Here is a 14,803-nt window from a genome sequence, read left to right as displayed (position 1 = left end):
GATCGAGGCGATCCCCCCCCCACTCCACCTCGCTCTCTTCTCCATCCCGATCCCCTCGCCCCCCCACCGCTCGTCGCCGCCGAACGCCAGCGCCCCCGCGCCACCCCGGCGCCTCACCGGCGCCGCACTTCCCGGCCTCCTCCCTCTCCTTCATGCACCGGGTCGTCTCCCCCGAGCTCCGCGCGCGCCCCATCCGTGGCCGCCCCGACCCCGTCACCGGAGGCCACCTCGCTGGTCCGCCAGCGCCGTCGTCCTCCCCTGCGTCGTCGTCGTCGCCACGTCGCCCATGCCGCCGCCCGACGCCGCAAGACACCGCCGCCACCCAAGGACCGCTCCGCCGCCTCGACAACGCCGCCTCGCCGGACCGCCTCCCCAACGTCGCCGCCGACCCCGACCTTCATCGAGCCCATGGCCCCGTCCCCTACACTCCCTCGGTGAGGCCCCGGCCTCCTCTTCTCCCTCCCGGCACCGTCCCGTCGCGCCGTTTGGATCGCCGAACGGCACCACGGCCACCGCACCGCCTCCCCCCCTCCTCCCGCTCGCTCGCGCCGACCGCAGCTGCGGCTGCCCTTCCCCGTGCCCCGGTGTGCCGCGCCCCCCTCGCTGCGGCTCCCCTCACTGCCGACCCGCGCCCACCCAGGTCGTCCCAGGCCACCGCCCCCCCTCTTCTCCGGCGCTCTGCCGTGGTCGCCGGCGCCCCAGTTGGGTTGCCCTTGCCGGTCGCGCCCGCAGCGCCCATACGGGCTGCGCCTGTGCCCGACGCCCGCTCGCCCGCCTGCCCGCTATGGCCCCTGTGCCTATGGCACGTGGGGCCCGACCCAGAACGCTTAAAAAAAGAGAAAAGAGAATTAAAAAAATATTATTATAATAAAAATAAATATATAAATAAGAAATTAATTAATAATTAATTAATTAATGATTAGAATAATTAATGGATTAATTAAGTTAATTAATCATGTTTAATTAATCTAATTAAGTAGTTAGTTTTATTAAACCCTAATTAGACTAATCAGTCAATGACATGCGGGACCCACACGTCAGATTGACCCAGTCAACTCCCTGTTGACTGCCTGACGTCATGATGACGTCAGCATGCACTATTCTGGATAATGTTGCATTAAAAATATTTAAATAATCCTGAAAATGATTCAAAACTTTTAAAAATTAATATAAAATAAACCGTAGCTCAGATGAAAATACTTTCTACATGAAAGTTGCTCAGAACGACGAGACGAATCCGGATACGCAGTCCGTTTGTCCGCCACACACCCCTAACCTATCGAACTCGCAACTTTCCCCCTCCGGCTCCTCTGTCCGAAAACACGAAACACCGGGGATCTTTTCCCGGATGTTTCCCCCCTTAACCGGTACCACCTCATACCGCGTTAGGGCACCCCTAGCACCGTTACTTGTATTGTCATGCACCGTCATGCATATGTTTGCATGGTATTTATTGTTTCTTCCCCCCTCTTCTCTCCGGTAGACTACGAGACCGACGCTGCTGCTGCCCAGTTCGACTACAGAGTTGACGACCCCTCTTCTTGCCAGAGCAACCAGGCAAGCCCCCCCCCTTGATCACCAGATATCGCCTATTCTACTCTATAATGCTTGCATTAGAGTAGTGTAGCATGTTACTGCTTTCAGTTAATCCTATACTGCTGCATAGCCTGTCCTTGCTACTACTGTTGTTACCTTTACCTGCTATCCTACTGCTTAGTATAGGATGCTAGTGTTCCATCAGTGGCCCTACACTCTTGTCCGTCTGCCATGCTATACTACTGGGCTGTGATCACTTCGGGAGGTGATCACGGGCATATACTATATACTTTACACTGTTACATTACCTGTGATACTGTTCGGAGATGGGGGCTGAAGGGGCAGGTGGCTCCATCCCGGTAGAGGTGGGCCTGGGTTCCCGACGGCCCCCGACTGTTACTTGTGGCGGAGCGACAGGGCAGGTTGAGACCACCTAGGAGACAGGTGGGCCTGGCCCTGTTCGGCGTTCGCGGATACTTAACACGCTTAACGAGATCTTGGTATTTGATCTGAGTCGGCTACGAGCCTATACGCACTAACCATCTACGTGGGAGTAGTTATGGGTATCCCGGCGTCGTGGTATCAGCCGAAGCACTTCAGACGTCAGCGACGGAGCGGCGCGCGCCGGAATTGGACTGGAACGCCACTAGGCTAGGTCTGCTTTCGGCCGCCCACGCAACGTGCAGGTGTGCTCAGGGCGATGGGCCCAGACCCCTGCGCGCTTAGGTTTAGACCGGCGTGCTGGCCTCTCTGTTGTGCCTAGGTGGGGCTGCGACGTGTTGATCTTCCGCGGCCGGGCATGACCCAGGAAAGTGTGTCCGGCCAAATGGGATCAAGCGTGCTGGGTAAGTTGGTGCACCCCTGCAGGGAAGTTAATCTATTCGAATAGCCGTGATCTTCGGTAACAGGACGACTTGGAGTTGTACCTTGACCTTATGACAACTAGAACCGGATACTTAATAAAACACACCCTTCCAAGTTCCACAGACAACCCGGTGATCGCTTTTCTACAGGGCGACGAGGAGAGGATCGCCGGGTAGGATTATGCTATGCGATGCTACTTGGAGATGCTACTTGGAGATGCTACTTGGAGGACTTCAATCTACTCTCTTCTACATGCTGCAAGACGGAGGCTGCCAGAAGCGTAGTCTTCGATAGGACTAGCTATCCCCCTCTTATTCTGGCATTCTGCAGTTCAGTCCACCGATATGGCCCTTTACACATATACCCATGCATATGTAGTGTAGTTCCTTGCTTGCGAGTACTTTGGATGAGTACTCACGGTTGCTTTTCTCCCCTCTTTTCCCCTTTCCCTTCTACCTGGTTGTCGCAACCAGATGCTGGAGCCCTGGAGCCAGACGCCACGTCGACGACGACCCCTACTACACCGGAGGTGCCTACTACTACGTGCAGCCCGCTGACGACGACCAGGAGTAGTTAGGAGGATCCCAGGCAGGAGGCCTGCGCCTCTTTCGATCTGTATCCCAGTTTGTGCTAGCCTTCTTAAGGCAAACTTGTTTAACTTATGTCTGTACTCAGATATTGTTGCTTCCGCTGACTCGTCTATGATCGAGCACTTGTATTCGAGCCCTCGAGGCCCCTGGCTTGTATTATGATGCTTGTATGACTTATTTATGTTTTAGAGCTGTGTTGTGATATCTTCCCATGAGTCCCTGATCTTGATCGTACACATTTGCGTGCATGATTAGTGTACGATTGAATCGGGGCGTCACAAGTTGGTATCAGAGCCAACTGCCTGTAGGAATCCCCCTTCCACACTCCTTGGCCGAAGTCGAGTCTAGACGTTGCAAAAACTTTTACTAACATGGCTGTGTGTCTTACGGGCACACGTCGCCATTGGGTGGTAGTAGGATCTTTTACTCCTCGACCTTTACTCTGGGATCCTGAACTCTCTTCTATTCGGGTTAAATGAAGTTTACTAAATCTAACATTAGGATCTCGTTATCACTTTCACCCAGGAGAGCCCCTTATTACTAATGATCGTCTGCTGCACCAGAAGACCCCTGAAGATACTCTCCGCTGTTAACCCGAGAACTTGTGTACATCGCGTTTGCAATTCACCTTCCACCGCAAACCCTTATGGATAACTACTTGCATTTGTTATTCTTACATTCATCCCCAGTGGTCTATTACAAGATACCCTGAAAAACTCGTCGTTGTTTCGATAATCCCTTGAGCTTACTGCCTTGCTGTTCTTTGTCACTTGAATACCCCTACGGTTAATTCTCGCACTTATCGAGTATCCGCTCATCCCCCAAGTTGTTCATGTGTTACACAAAAGTCTTCGAAATACCACCCAATATTCCGAAAATCCTCAGCAACCTATTGCTCTGGAATTTCTTGTTTGCTTTCATTATGATTAATCCCATAAGTATAGAAATCTTATTGACATTCCTTGTCATTATCATTTTGAGTCTGTTGACTCAATATGTTGCGAATACACGCAATGATCATTGCTCCTTATAAATTACCTTTCCGGCTGAGCTTCCATTCTTTTAACTGGAATTGGTTCTCGACCAATCCAATTGTCGTTGATCGTACCCTAAGGCTATTCAACTTATCCATCCCTAATCAGAGCATTGCTTCTGATCCCTTGATTTGGAAATCATAATTCCTTTGCATTTGACAATTGAGTTAGTCAGTTGTTTCTATAATCTGATCTCCTTGCATTCTTCCTCCTCTAGTTGAGTACTGATACTCGTATCAGATCCTTTGTGGACCATCAAGTCCTTTGATTGGATTGTTATCCGACAGTGTCCTACACATTTGATCACTTTGTGAGTTCTTCCCCTGATACATAATGCCTTTGTTAAGTTGTATCCTCTGCTTGGCCAACCATGCTCTGCTTTCGGGCTTGTGTTATTTACTCTTGAAACTTGTGGTATATGTTTCTAAGAAGCCCCTATGGGTTGAACATATGCCTTCTCTAAACCGTGTGAACCCGAAAGTTTTCACGAGTCATACTCTTCTGGTGCTTCACCAGATAAAATTTCAACACTGCAACTTCATCGAACGTGAGAAGTGGATGAAAGGTTATGCATTGGAGAAGTGGGAGTCGACCTTGAACTTTGTGTTCATGCCCATGGACCCGATATACATCTTCTCATCGAAGCTTCTTTTAAAATTAATTATTCCCTTGATATAAGTTCATCTTATATCTGGGGTATGGCCTTTTACAATCGTGGTTTCGACCATGTTCTCCTTTAAATACCATTTTCGATGCAAGTGTAAGCACTTGTCTTCTGTGGATCAATACACCAGTCCAACCTTTACTTTGATCTTGTGTCGAGTATTACCCCCCTGGTATCTCGAGATTATCATGGAACTGCATAACTTTTTATGAGTTCTTCATCAAGTGCTACCTTCCCACTGATTCCAATTTTTCGCGGGCTCTGAATTATTAAACACTCAAAGACGCCGATAACTGAACCGAGTCCGCACTACGGTTCAACAACTCTTAGTAATCTTCTGTAAGTACGAGTTTGTACCCGATCATGTCATTCCTAGCCTGTTTGGCTATATCTTTGTCGCGATGATTTTAACTGTGCTACCCGGTCCTTCTTCTCGGAGCACAAATTTCGACGGCGAGCTAAGCTTACGTCGATTTTCCTCGTCATACCCTTTCACCTTAAACAACAAGCTTGAGTTCGAGTTTGTGTCGTAACTGTGGTTCCAATAACCTCTTGCTTCATCATTCCTCTGACTTGATGTCGTCGCTGATTGATTACATCTGCATGAAATCTCTCGACAAATGTGTCGTGATCATCATCAACCTTATGAGCTCTTCCAGGAATTCAATTGAATTCATGATGGGTAATACCATCCTTGCCCCTCGATGATTCCTGTTCTCATCGACCACTTTATTGCCTTCCGTTCAACACAACTTGTTCGTGTTTTGTGTAAACCTTGAGATCCCTGCTACCCGGCAGTTGATCTTCCTTACCTCGGAAGTATTACCATCTCTTTTTGTCAAGAATGTGGTGAGAATTTCACCACCTCTTAAGAATTCTTGATATCATAATACTTCTTGCCATCTTCGTTCATTCCTTGGTCCCCGTATTGTTTTCAACCGGAATACCGACAATTGAGCTATGACGTGTGAATTCAAAACTTCTAGCAACCCTATTGCTTTGAAGTGAATGGGCGATAGTTCATTCTAAGTCTTTCGATAATTGAATCACCATTCTAACATTGGCCGTGCAACCCAACCCATATTTCGGGTGCACCGTTCAACCAATGTTTAATTATGTATGTTTTCCTCGAGCATATCCCATTATATCATTTGATCTAACAAATGTCATCTTCTTGTTCACATTATCGTGGAAATCCCTCCGTTTGGAATTCTCGATGAATTGTCGCTGAGCCCATTAGCCACCTTCTCATCCCGCCCTTGGTTTAATGATGAACTATTGCTTCAGAAACCCGCTCCCATAGTTCATTTCTCGAGAATCTTGCAATGTCATTTCGCCGATTTGTGTTGCACCTTTTCCTCTCGGACCCCCTGAGTCTGAGGTATCATGACACCAATTGGATATGGATCTTGGTCAGATATGATGGTTGGGACAACTTTCCAAGAGTTATGATGTTGATCCTTTGGTGACCCGGTAACATGATGTCATGCCTAACACCCCCCCCCCCCGCTGGAGGACCTATCATTATAGATTCCTTTTCAGCAAGGTTATCCATTCACCCATGAGGAAATTGTAAGACTTATTCTACAAGTTATTCCTGATGGATCCTTCGTGTTTCCAGAGTCTGATCTTCACATGAAGACCATGTCGATGCTATCTCGAAGCATGTCAATGGTACTCCGATTTTCAACAGGAACATTTGAAGCACGATGCTAAATTTTGTTTATCATTTATCCTAACACCGTTGTATGGGTAATATCATGAGATTCCTCCCCCCTTACCTAAATGGTTTTCTACTTTCTATCCTGTCTTGGATATCATGCTCTGTTTGTCCTTGGGCAGGAAATACCCCTGAAATATGTGTTTTAACACATTTTCCTGTCCATTGTTCTGTTTAATCTGATAATCATATTTTCCTTACCATTGTTTGGTTTAACCTTTCTTGTGATCTATATGACCTAAGCAGTAATATTCTCCTGCTTATGTAAACACCTCGTGGTACCGCTCTGTCAGTAAGACCCTGTTACTATTGTTGATGACATTCCGGTAGCCACCGATGGACGAGAACCTTGCCTATTGGCCCGCCTCGTTCAACGAGCGGGAAAATGGTTCTCTTCGTCCCTCACCCTTGGTACCAACGTTGTTGCCAACATAACTGACCGGTTATTCTCTGACATGCCTTGCTTACATGATCGTGCAAGACGTCACCCCTCTTTCTACTTTTAGCCCACATGGTGGGCCCATAACCCACAGTTCCACAGGATCGAAACCTGACTCTCCTACACCCCCTGTTCCCAAGGTTGTTCCTCGCGCGTGACCTCGTATGTAATTCACGAGCCACCTTCAGGTCTGATATCGGACACAATACTTATTCCCGTTGTTTTCACCCTTTCACGCCCTATTACAGGCATCGAACGATTGCCTGCCCGCTCGAAACTTTCCAGGTTACCTCCTTACTTTGATCTCGATAATTTCTTAAGATTCGATTCGAGAGTTACTTTCCGCCACCTTCCTCGATGTTGTCGACCCGATAGTCAACCTTGCCGACGTCCGTTCTCTCGGAATAACCCCGCCTTATTCTATCTTTAGTACGATGGAGATCCCGAAGAAAGGATGACGACTTCGCCATGATGACCTGAAGCAGAGAAATAAAAACGTCAATGTAACGGATCGACCTCTTCGAGAAGAGCAACCTAAGACGAGAAGAACCGTTAGAATTTCGTAACCAAAACTTTCCCCCTTACACCCCTCTTAAATCTCGGGACGAGATTTCTTGTAGTGGAGGAGAATTGTGACGCCCGGATAATCTTGCTAAAATAATCCCACGCTAATCAAGCCACGTCATCCCGATTACCGATGCTAAACGTCCGTTAGTTCAAACCGCGTCAAATTAAAATTTAAAATAAAGGCAAACGACAAAAGTTTTGAAATATTAAAACTAAATTGTTTGGGTTGTGTCAAATAATGCATAGGTAATTATGGTGGAGAAACCACATTTTTATAAAAGGTTTAAATGCACTTAAGTAATTAAAGTGGTAGGTAAAACAATTAAATATATGCATTTTGGATTTTATAAAATACTATACTATTTTGTTCAGGGTTAAAACCTTTTGTGGCAGTAGTTATAATTGTAACTCTATTTTAGGTGTGGGTTTCACTTTTTGTAAAACTATAAAATATTACATAAGTAAAAGAAAACAGAAACAAGAGAATAAATAAATAAAAGAAAATACGAAAATAGAAAACTGTAACTAAACTAAAACAAAGTAGAAGCCCCCCCCTCTGGGCCGTGGCCCAACTGGGCCAACCCCCAGGCCCAGCCGGCCCACCCCCTCCCCTCCATAGCCCCCCACCAGGGGAGAAACCCTAGCCGGTCCACCCATTCGCCCCACTCCCCCCCCACGACGCCACTCCCTCTCCCCCCTCCCGATCCAATCCGGATCGAGGCGATCCCCCCCCACTCCACCTCGCTCTCTTCTCCATCCCGATCCCCTCGCCCCCCCACCGCTCGTCCTTGCCGAACGCCAGCGCCCCCGCGCCACCCCGGCGCCTCACCGGCGCCGCACTTCCCGGCCTCCTCCCTCTCCTTCATGCACCGGGTCGTCTCCCCCGAGCTCCGCGCGCGCCCCATCCGTGGCCGCCCCGACCCCGTCACCGGAGGCCACCTCGCTGGTCCGCCAGCGCCGTCGTCCTCCCCTGCGTCGTCGTCGTCGCCACGTCGCCCATGCCGCCGCCCGACGCCGCAAGACACCGCCGCCACCCAAGGACCGCTCCGCCGCCTCGACAACGCCGCCTCGCCGGACCGCCTCCCCAACGTCGCCGCCGACCCCGACCTTCATCGAGCCCATGGCCCCGTCCCCTACACTCCCTCGGTGAGGCCCCGGCCTCCTCTTCTCCCTCCCGGCACCGTCCCGTCGCGCCGTTTGGATCGCCGAACGGCACCACGGCCACCGCACCGCCTCCCCCCTCCTCCCGCTCGCTCGCGCCGACCGCAGCTGCGGCTGCCCTTCCCCGTGCCCCGGTGTGCCGCGCCCCCCTCGCTGCGGCTCCCCTCACTGCCGACCCGCGCCCACCCAGGTCGTCCCAGGCCACCGCCCCCCCTCTTCTCCGGCGCTCTGCCGTGGTCGCCGGCGCCCCAGTTGGGTTGCCCTTGCCGGTCGCGCCCGCAGCGCCCATACGGGCTGTGCCCGACGCCCGCTCGCCCGCTCGCCCGCCTGCCCGCTATGGCCCCTGTGCCTATGGCACGTGGGGGCCGACCCAGAACGCTTAAAAAAAGAGAAAAGAGAATTAAAAAATATTATTATAATAAAAATAAATATATAAATAAGAAATTAATTAATAATTACTTAATTAATGATTAGAATAATTAATGGATTAATTAAGTTAATTAATCATGTTTAATTAATCTAATTAAGTAGTTAGTTTTATTAAACCCTAATTAGACTAATCAGTCAATGACATGCGGGACCCACACGTCAGATTGACCCAGTCAACTCCCTGTTGACTGCTGACGTCATGATGACATCAGCGTGCACTATTCTGGATAATGTTGAATTAAAATATTTAAATTAATCCTAAAAATGATTCAAAAACTTTAAAAATTAATATAAAATAAATCGTAGCTCAGATGGAAAAACTTTCTACATGAAAGTTGCTCAGAACGACGAGACGAATCCAGATACGCAGTCCGTTTGTCCGTCACACACCCCTAACCTATCGAACTCGCAACTTTCCCCCTCCAGCTCCTCTGTCCGAAAACACGAAACACCGGGGATCTTTTCCCGGATGTTTCCCCCCTTAACCGGTACCACCTCATACCGCGTTAGGGCACCCCTAGCACCGTTACTTGTCTTGTCATGCACCGTCATCCTTATGTTTGCATTATATTTATTGTTTCTTCCCCCTCTTCTCTCCGGCAGACTACGAGACCGACGCTGCTGCTGCCCAGTTCGACTACAGAGTTGACGACCCCTCTCTCTTGCCAGAGCAACCAGGCAAGCCCCCCCCCCCTTGATCACCAGATATCGCCTATTCTACTCTATACTGCTTGCATTAGAGTAGTGTAGCATGTTACTGTTTTCAGTTAATCCTATGCTGCTGCATGGCCTGTCCTTGCTACTACTGTTGTTACCTTTATCTGCTATCCTACTGCTTAGTATAGGATGCTAGTGTTCCATCAGTGGCCCTACATTCTTGTCCGTCTGCCATGCTATAATACTGGGCTGTGATCACTTCGGGAGGTGATCACGGCATATACTATATACTTTACACTGTTACATTACCTGTGATACTGTTCGGAGATGGGGGGCTGAAAGGGACAGGTGGCTCCATCCCGGTAGAGGTGGGCCTGGGTTCCCGACGGCCCCCGACTGTTACTTGTGGCGGAGCGACAGGGCAGGTTGAGACCACCTAGGAGAGAGGTGGGCCTGGCCCTGTTCGGCGTTCGCGGATACTTAACACGCTTAACGAGATCTTGGTATTTGATCTGAGTCGGCTACGAGCCTATACGCACTAACCATCTACGTGGGAGTAGTTATGGGTATCCCGGCGTCGTGGTATCAGCCGAAGCACTTCAGACGTCAGCGACGGAGCGGCGCGCGCCGAATTGGACTCGAACGCCACTAAGCTAGGTCTGCTTTCGGCCGCCCACGCAACGTGCAGGTGTGCTCAGGGCGATGGGCCCAGACCCCTGCGCGCTTAGGTTTAGACCGGCGTGCTGGCCTCTCTGTTGTGCCTAGGTGGGGCTGCGACGTGTTGATCTTCCGCGGCCGGGCATGACCCAGGAAAGTGTGTCCGGCCAAATGGGATCAAGCGTGCTGGGTAAGTTGGTGCACCCCTGCAGGGAAGTTAATCTATTCGAATAGCCGTGATCTTCGGTAACAGGACGACTTGGAGTTGTACCTTGACCTTATGACAACTAGAACCGGATACTTAATAAAACACACCCTTCCAAGTTCCACAGACAACCCGGTGATCGCTTTTCTACAGGGCGACGAGGAGAGGATCGCCGGGTAGGATTATGCTATGCGATGCTACTTGGAGATGCTACTTGGAGATGCTACTTGGAGGACTTCAATCTACTCTCTTCTACATGCTGCAAGACGGAGGCTGCCAGAAGCGTAGTCTTCGATAGGACTAGCTATCCCCCTCTTATTCTGGCATTCTGCAGTTCAGTCCACCGATATGGCCTTTACACATATACCCATGCATATGTAGTGTAGCTCCTTGCTTGCGAGTACTTTGGATGAGTACTCACGGTTGCTTTTCTCCCTCTTTTCCCCTTTCCCTTCTACCTGGTTGTCGCAACCAGATGCTGGAGCCCTGGAGCCAGACGCCACGTCGACGACGACCCCTACTACACCGGAGGTGCCTACTACTACGTGCAGCCCGCTGACGACGACCAGGAGTAGTTAGGAGGATCCCAGGCAGGAGGCCTGCGCCTCTTTCGATCTGTATCCCAGTTTGTGCTAGCCTTCTTAAGGCAAACTTGTTTAACTTATGTCTGTACTCAGATATTGTTGCTTCCGCCGACTCGTCTATGATCGAGCACTTGTATTCGAGCCCTCGAGGCCCCTGGCTTGTATTATGATGCTTGTATGACTTATTTATGTTTTAGAGTTGTGTTGTGATATCTTCCCGTGAGTCCCTGATCTTGATCGTACACATTTGCGTGCATGATTAGTGTACGATTGAATCGGGGCGTCACACAGGGGGTGTAGGTGAGTAGAGGGATGGCCTGGCCAGCGGTGGGAGTAGTAGGGGACGGTGAGGCCTCCGCGGCAGCACAGCCGGCCATGGGAGGCAGGAGCACGAGGCACAACCGGCGCTGGTTTGGGCGGCTGGAGCAAGAAGACCAGAGGTTGAAGAAGCACGACGGCCGTTGGATGGACATCGTACGGTCACTGCAGCTAGAATCGTTTATATTAACTAAGTTGGCAAAGCCCTTGGTATGCGTCAACTTAGTAGGCCCACAGGTCAGCTTCCGAACGGTGCTCCCTAGATGTTAGGGGGAGGAATCATTTTTTGGGCGGGTGAAGCTAGAATATCCGAGATTGAAGAAGAAGCACGACATTCGTGGGATGGACATCCAATGGCCACTACTGCTAGAACCGTGTGTTAACTATAAGTTGACAAAGCCTTTCATACGCGTCAACTCTCTTTTTTTAGGGGACGCATCAACTTAGTAAGGCCATAAGTGTGTGGCAGAGAACTTATAGCCCATTTGAGATTTGTAAGAATGTGCAGCCAATTTTTGAATTCTAATGGAATTTACTACAGCCCATTTACGGTTTGTTAAAAGTACAGCCCATTTCAACCAACCGTTCAAAACAGAATTCAATAAAATTTCCCACATTTTGATGGGATCCAAAATATTTTTATCCCGAAATTTCTAGTCAGATTAAATACAATTTCAATATAAATTTATATTACGTAAAAATCCAACAAAATATTGCGCTCGCAAAAATTAATGAAATTAAAATTTTCAATATCCAAAAATAATATTTTATAAAGTAATTACGTGTGTGGTGCATTTTTTATAGTTACTGGCCAGTTTTTATAATTACATCCCATTTATTATTTCTTAAAGCCCATTTTTTGTTAAGCCTAATGCATCCCTCCTAGGAAAGATTTGCAGCCCAGCGGGGAGGAGAATAACAACTTGACCTTGTCTAGGTATTCCTAAAAAAAGTATAGCTGGGCTAGCCATTTTCAGCTTGAAAAAAATTAATATCTGGGTTGGATATCTGGCCTGGGCTAGACGGGCCACAGCCCGCCCAGTTAATACCTGAAGCGATGTTTTCGTTGTTGTTCAGAGGAGAAAAATTAATATCTGGGCTAAACATCGCTTAAGAAAAACTCTGTAGTGCTCACACCTCAAAAACACAAATACTGCTCGAGCTGCTTGGTCCCAGCTGTCGACCGCTTCTTATGAAATTCTCTCATTTATTGACTACATAGGTTGACAATGGTGTGAGACCGTGATGTCAGGAAATCAGGAGGAAGCAAAAAATAGTTTTATATACTAATAAGGAGGCACTTGCGTACGTGCGGCTATGGCCCTGGTGGGTCCCCACTGTCATCCTCTCCAAGTAAAGTCATCTCCTCATCCTCATGTCCGTTGACCATGTTGACAACTTAAGACGACGGCGCCACGGCGAGCGCAACAACTCGGAGGATGATGGAGAGGGCCTCGCAGGCCCTATGGATGGTCTGATACATCGCCTGCTGCTCATTCGGGAAGCCAGGATCATAGGGCCACATGTCCATGACGGCATTGTCGTTCGCTTGTTCACCGGTGCTCATTGAGGAGACGGAGATTGTAGCACAGGTCCTCCTACGCTGGTAGCTCTTCCGCCATTAGGGCGTTGAAGTGCGGCCGCACCTGCTCTATGGTGAACATGATATGAACCGGCTTGGACAGTGGTGCCGGCTCCTGGTCGGAAGCTACGTCCATTGTCTGATTGTCGTCGCTCAGCTCGGCGAGTTAGCTGGCGAGCCAGCATGTCCGGCTGCTGGACCGACCCGCTGCGAAGCACGAGTCTGACTGCCCTGGCCCACCCAAACCGCCTCCCTCGCCCGCGCGCGCTTTTCGCCCGAGACGGTCAGCGCCGCCCGCCCCACTTCCCAGTGCAGGCGATTGCTCCGCCTTCAAACGACACAAGTGCCGTCCGTCCGTCCTTCTACTGCCCACATTAATGATATGCGATTGTCGAGGCGGCTACTCCGGCGCCACATGTCCGTCCCTCCGCCGCCCACCATTGCTATATAAACTGTTGCGCCGGCCATAGCCACAGTCATTCGCATATGTTCCATTTCTCCTGTCCACACCACTACTGCCCACCATGGCTTCCTCGCGCTCCAGCGCTCTTCGGGACGGGCGGATGACGGACCATAAGGAGATGGCAGCCATTGCTGCCGACTGGCTGGCCGGCAGGCAGCCGGAGGATGACGACGTCCCAATGGAGAACATGGTAGTCGACGATCCGGCGCCAACCCCCTCCTCCGCGCCATCCTCGCCGATGCATTGCACCATGACCATCGGCGAGGCCCATGCTCAATATATGGACACGGTGAGGCAGAAGCATGAGGAGCAGTTCCGGGAGGCGCAAGCCGATGCCGCCTACAACCACCATCTCCTCCAGGAGCACATGCAGGCGGAGGAGCAGATCGCCGCGGAGCGGGGGGGGGGGGGGGGCAGGAGGCGCTGCTCGACTCGTATCGCTTCGTCCGCGAGGGCCGCCTCGAGCGCTAGCGGTACCGCATGCGGGTGGCGGAGGTTGCGGCCACCTACAAAGAGGGCGATGAAGCGGGCGAGGCGCTGTTTGGCGAGACCGAGGATGAGGCAGAGGACAATGCCGGCTCCGACAAGTCCCCGCTCCGCTGGCGTCGACGAGGCCCTACTCCGCTGAGACCCCGCGGCGCCAACAACGAGGCAGAGGACACCGCCGGCTCCACCGAGGCCCCACCCTGCCGGCAACGAGGGGGAGGATTTCCCCCGCTCTGACGAGGCGCCGCCCGCCGGCAAGGAGACAGTGGACATCGCTGGCTCCGCCGAGGCCCCACCCTGCTGCTAATGAGGTCGCGCCACACAGAAAACGAGGAAGAGTAGAACACGGTAGGTCGCCGCCGCTCGGGTCCAAGTAAGGCCACCGCTGCTACCCACCGCTTGAAGCCAAGCTAGGCGGGTTGACCACTGACGGCCTGTTAGCTTCTTGGCGGTGACGTGGAGTCGGAGAGCTATGTTGGAGAAGGACGCTGCTTCTACTTAACTGCTGGTGCAGTTGGCTAACTGACACGTGGGCCCAACAGGCATCTGGGCCACATCTCAGTTACGCAACTGCACCTGCAGTTAAGTCATTGAAGCTTCTGTTCGGCTCAGCCGGACACAGGTGGGTAGCTTCGGTTAATTAATTATACCTCCAGCGCACCCCTTTTTAGTTGAAGAATGTATGAAATGTAATGAAATCCGACATGTTTATATGAAATCCGACCATGTATGAATGAGTTTATTTCGATTAGTTCAAATTCTTGTATCACTGGCATTGGATGAACATGCAAAATAATACGTACTAGCATTATTCCCAAGGTGATTACCTCGTTTGCAGCAGTTTCAC

This window comes from Triticum aestivum, chromosome 7A, assembly GCF_018294505.1.
Source record: "Triticum aestivum cultivar Chinese Spring chromosome 7A, IWGSC CS RefSeq v2.1, whole genome shotgun sequence".
NCBI classification, from domain to species: Eukaryota; Viridiplantae; Streptophyta; class Magnoliopsida; order Poales; family Poaceae; genus Triticum; species Triticum aestivum.
This window is presented reverse-complemented; position numbering follows the sequence as displayed.